At 46.2% G+C, this 5,452-nt stretch overlaps 1 pseudogene; it reads right to left on the reverse strand.

The window, feature by feature from the left end:
- Positions 1-4,383, reverse strand: part of LOC115872226 — a 14,647-nt pseudogene extending 10,264 nt beyond the window's left edge.
- Positions 4,384-5,452: the final 1,069 nt, after the last annotated feature.

The following is a 5,452-nucleotide window of genomic DNA, read 5'->3' on the forward strand; positions in this document are numbered from 1 at the left end:
GTGGCAGTCTGCTCTCTGAAGACTGTGGCCACAGCAACCCTGGGGCGCAGATCTAGGTTGTCCCGCGCAGTTGACATGGGTCAGAGTTGACTCGACAGCAAGAGATTTGGTTGTTTGGGTTTGTTCTGTTATCAGCTCACATTCTACACTTGTGTTTTCTTGCAGAACGTGCGGCACTTTATGTGTTTATCTCGTGGGGTCATTTTATTAATCCGTCAAAGCTGTAAGCTGCATGAGGCTGTGGCCGACTGTCTCATTTGTTAGAGCCTCCTGAGCTCCTAATGCAGGTCTTCACCCAAGCAAATCACTGTTGAATGAAAAGAGTGAGTCTGAAAAGAGTGGATTAAGAAAGAGAAGCCAGGAATGGAGCACATCCTTTGGACCCTGAGATCCCAGCAAGGAACCTCCTCCATCCAGGAGACAGAATTGTGACACAAGAGTTGTGGGGAGGTGGTGGCAAGCGGCACCAAGAGCAAGAGGCAGCATGGTAGCTTCCCAACCTACCGCACAGCATGATGAGGAAGCAGAGTGCCTCCCAACATGGGGAGGCTCATTTGCAGAATAGGTTGCCTCCAGGCACTTAATTGGGAGAGCCAGGTTTGCTGACCCAGAGAGCTTGAGCTGAGTCCCTTTAGGCTGAGGCTGGTGGCAGAATGCAGTGCCTTTGGGGCATTTATGGGCAATGTTAAAAGAGACTTGTAGCATTTGCCCAAGTAGGGCAGAGGTCAAAGGGAGCCCCAAGGCTTAAAAGAGACTAATCCTGACCAGAACTATATCCTATCCATTAACTTCCCTAATAAATAAATGCCTTAATCATGGCTGGGGGGTAGGGGTGGGGTGGGTGGGGGACACATGGGATGGGCCGAGAGCAGGGAAGTAGAATTCCTCTGAGAGAGACAAGGAATAGGGACAAGGAAGGGGTGGGGTGGATAGGAGTTTCTGGTAGGCTGAGTAACAGAAGAGTTGTGGTGAGGGTTGGCAGGGAGATGGGCTGTTAGGTGGGAGGTGAGCAGCTGCAGAAGGGGATGGATGAGAGAAATCCCCAGTGGAGGATGAGTCCAACATTACACCGGTTGCTGTGGGGTTGGTTCCAATGCACGGGACTCCCACGTGATGCAGAGTGGAGATGTGCCTGATAGGGTTTTCTTAGAAGGGGATCACCAGGCCTTTCCTCTGAGGCACCTCTGGGTGGTACCTCTGGGTGGACTTGACCTGCCAACCTTTTGGTTAGCAGCCAGTTTTCAGCACTTCTGTTTTAGCCGAGGAGGGCCTGATCTTCTGCTGTTAGGTAATAGGTTGCTACATCGTAAACCTGACAAAGGGTCGGCAAACTGAGGCCCATGGGCCACGGCTGGCCCCATCCATCATTGATATATTGTCTGGGGCTTCTTTGGAGCCCCTGAATGGCACAGGTGGTTAGAACACTCGCTGCCAACTGAAAAAAAACCTGAAGGTTTGAGCCCACCCAGATGCCCCTTAGAAGAAAGGCCTGGTGATCTGCTCCCACCAAATCAGCCACTGGAAACCTGGTGGGCACAGTTCCACGGGGACACGCACAGCGTTGCCCTCAGTGCAAGACTCCAGGGTCACCGGTTGATGGTTGCTTTGACTCTTAAGGATGGACTCATTTTCTTTGGAAACTTCGTTAGCTTCTTTAACATGTTCTTTTTGCGCTGCGTTGCTCATGTTAGCTTTGGGAGCTAGCCCTTCTGTATCGGCAGAGGACCTTCTCCTCCTCTTCCCTGTTCTGGGGTAAGCTGGACCGATCCACCTTGTCTTGTTTTTTCTTTTTCTCTGTGGGTGGCTTTGGGGGTTCACCTCATTCTACTTGTGAGCCCTCCAAGCGCCTGTGCTGCTTCTTCTTGGCTCACAGACGCTCTCGTGGCTTTGCCTCCTTGGCCTGCACAGTCCTCCTTCTTCACATGGCTTTTCCTCTGTAACAAAGCACCCTCAGTTTGGGCTTATTTTTGAGTTCATTTTTTATTGTCGTTGGAAATATTTCTCAGTGCTTCTTTTAGCGGATTACTAAGAAACTGTAAAAGCATTTTTATTTTTAGTTTATGATATGTAACAATTTGTTAACATTTCATTTGTTTTGTTGGAAAGGATCTTGGACCTACCCCAATAGCTTTTGCTGTTTGTTTTTTGTTTCAAATACCATTAAAGCAAATCCCTTTGGGTATCCAGTAGACTTATAATGTGGAATACTCATGAAAGCAACATTACTACATTTCCCAAATACTCTTTAAATCCAGCTGTGATAGACGTTTTGGAGAAGTAAGTCCTAGGATGAATTTGAAGCCATATCAACAGAAAGAATCCAATCCTCTTAACTTGCTCTACTTCTAAAATTCAATAAACTTAAAAATGTTGAAATGATGTTCTGAGAGCCTGCAACAAAGAGAATCCAGGATAGATAAACTCCTCAGGGCCAATAAGGAGAGTAGAGATACCAGGAGGATTAGGGGAGGGTAGGGGGAGAAAGGGGAAAGGGGAAACTGATCACAAAGATCAACTAGAACCCCCTCCCAGGAGAACGAATAATGGAAAAGTGGGTGAGGGGCGACGGAGGAAGATGTAAGATATGGAAAAAATAACCTATAACTTATCAAGGGTTCATGAGGAAGGGTGGGTGGAGAAGGGAGGGGGAAATGGGGAGCTGATATCAGGGCTCAAGTGGGAAGAGAATGCTTTGAAATGATGATGGCGGCATATGTGCAAATGTGCTTGACACATTGGATGAATGTATGGATTGTGATAAGAGATGTAAGAGCCCCCAATAAAAGAATGAAAAGAAACAAAATTAAGTATCATTATTTAAAATTTCCAGATAACTATCTAACATGTTTTATTAAATGCAGATGGATGAATTTCATAGTCCTGAGCCTAATGCTCACAAAGTATCACAGTACCTGCAAGAATAGAAATAGAGAATGGTATAATAATAATGACAATAGTTAAAATAGTATGCCTACATTGTTCTTATTACGTGTTAAGCTGAGTTCTAAGCATTTTACAAAAATACATTTGGATAATTATGTCTGTGATCATTATGGTTTTGTGTCAACTTGGCTGGGACAGGAATCTCAATGGATTGACAGTTAAACCTCATAATCCCCCATGATGAGATGTCCTTGGGGATGTAGTTTGCTTTCAATATAAGTGGGAAAGGTTGCTTCATTTTTGAATGGGTCTGGCTCTTGCATCTGGCACATCAGCTGGCCTCCAGTCAATGATCTGCTGTTTAACCTGCTGATCCTGGAACTGTCAGCAGCCTGCTACCTTCCTTGCTACCTTCCTGCTACCGTGGATTCATTTGGTACTGTGGCTAGAAGCCAGCCACTTGACTTGCCAATCTTAGGAGTTGTCAGCAGCTTGCCACCCTACCTGTTGATCTTTAATTCACCTCCCCCTCAGCCAGAAGCCTATCAGCTGATATTGGGTTCACCCACTGCTGAAATTACATGAGTCAGAAAAAGCCTCCAGCCTGACACCTGATGGAACTTGCCCACCTCCACAACTTTTGAAACATTTCCTTGAAATAAACCTCTCTCTATTTTCAGTGGCGTTTCTTCTCTAGAGAACCCAGCCTAAGACAATTTCTATGAGGCAGTTTTACCCTGTGACACGAGATCACTGAGCTTAAAATCAGCTTGAGAGCACTTAACAACAACAGTATGTCTTGTGTATTCGTATACTGAGTGTTGAGGGAATATTTGTCAAGTGAATGTCTGAATAAATAATCTTGCCATCAAACTTCTTTCTCTCCCTTGTCCCAGTTCTGCCAACTCAGGCCTGTTTCTCAGCTGCTCTAGCTTCCTGGACTAAAAGTGGGTGTGACGATCAATAGGAACTAATAAAGCCGTTGTGACAATTTAATGAGATATTACATCCACATCATCAGCACCTGCATCCTGAGCTCTGTAGAGAGGGTCCTTACCCTCCCAGCCCTAGGTTAACCTCCCCGTGGAATGTGCTCCACGCAAGCACACATATTTGAAGAGTTCCTGGATAAATGTTCAGGCTTCCCCTTGATCTTGTCACTCAAACTCTGACACCCCAGACCCACCAAGTGCAGAGTGAGAGAGAGTGAGGGACCAAGTATTTCTTCATATCGGCATTCTGATTTTGTCTAAAGTGTTTGTCTAAGGCCTTTAAAACCATGGTGATAAATCATTGCATATAATAAACATATTAGGCATTCCGGAGCACGTCAAGCAAGTATGGACAATGTAGATGACAAACTGTGCATTCTCCCTGAGGATTTGCCATTCAACACTCTAGAGAAGTCGATGAGCAATCCGTGGGATATAACCTGGCATCTGTGCTTGAATTGTATTAAATTTGACCACGCTGGTTTGACAGCCAGTTTACCTTCTCCATTGTGAGCTCCACATGCTCTTAAAGTGCTTTACAACTCACACAGAATCTACTCCCTCAGTGATGATTTAACAGTGGACTTTAAAAAAGGCCTTGGACAAAGCTATAAAACAATTCGGGGGGAGAAAATCCTCAAGAGAGTTCATCGAACACTTCCCTCCTCCCGCACCATTCGAAGCCATCATGAATCTACTCTCCATCTCTATAGATGTCTGGACAGTCATTTCATACTGTTTTCGCAGAAAGCCCACCTGCCCTGATGTGTCCACGGGTTCTTGTCCCAAGAGCCAAAGAAGGAACTCATCATGGACCACAAATGGCGAGCAGAAAGCAGAAAGGAAAGCGCCTGGCACAGCAGGTACGGTCGCCGCTGAAATTGCTCTCTAGGCGTTTTGATTGCGAGTGCGTTACTTGGCCTGTCTGTGTCTCCCAGTGATGAGCCGACCAATCCTGGCTCTGGTCACATTTCTCAGCTCCATTCATGAACCTGGTCACGCACGCTCTGCCCGTGGCTTGCACAGATATCGACAAGGAAGTAGCAGCAAAACAGGTCTTGAGTTTGCTGGCTTTGGAATTTATAATCAGCCCAGGGGTCTGGTGCCTGCAAGCTTTAGATCTAAAATTATCCTAGGCTGTTGAAATCACCCTGCGGACATCTTGCTGCACTCAGTGCTTCCCTCAGGACCTCTTTCCCTCTCTGCTAGAGGCGCTCTATCTCCTGAATCTCTCCATCCCTGCTTTGCAGGGAAAGCCTGTTTGGGAGTTCGGGCAATGACCATCTGGTAACTTTCGGCTGGAGCGGGGCATCACGTGAGGGAACAGCAATCAAGGCCTTTCCACGAGAGAGGTCTATGTAGTGGACCATGGTGGAAATCGTTTAAGGTGCAGGGTTCCAGGCCAGCAGTCTCAATCAAGGACGGGGTCTCCGGATTCATTGGGATTCTCTTGAATCTCTGGACTACTAAAATTCATGTCTATATCTGTTAAAGTTGAGAAGTTACAAAGCTTGTTGACCAATTTAAAACACATGGCCCAAATAGGCAACTAGCCAGTGTAGTTACCAGAGTCCCAA

Source organism: Echinops telfairi, unplaced genomic scaffold, assembly GCF_000313985.2.
Source record: "Echinops telfairi isolate 266 unplaced genomic scaffold, ASM31398v2 ScPeMD7_7421;HRSCAF=8459, whole genome shotgun sequence".
NCBI lineage: Eukaryota > Metazoa > Chordata > Mammalia > Afrosoricida > Tenrecidae > Echinops > Echinops telfairi.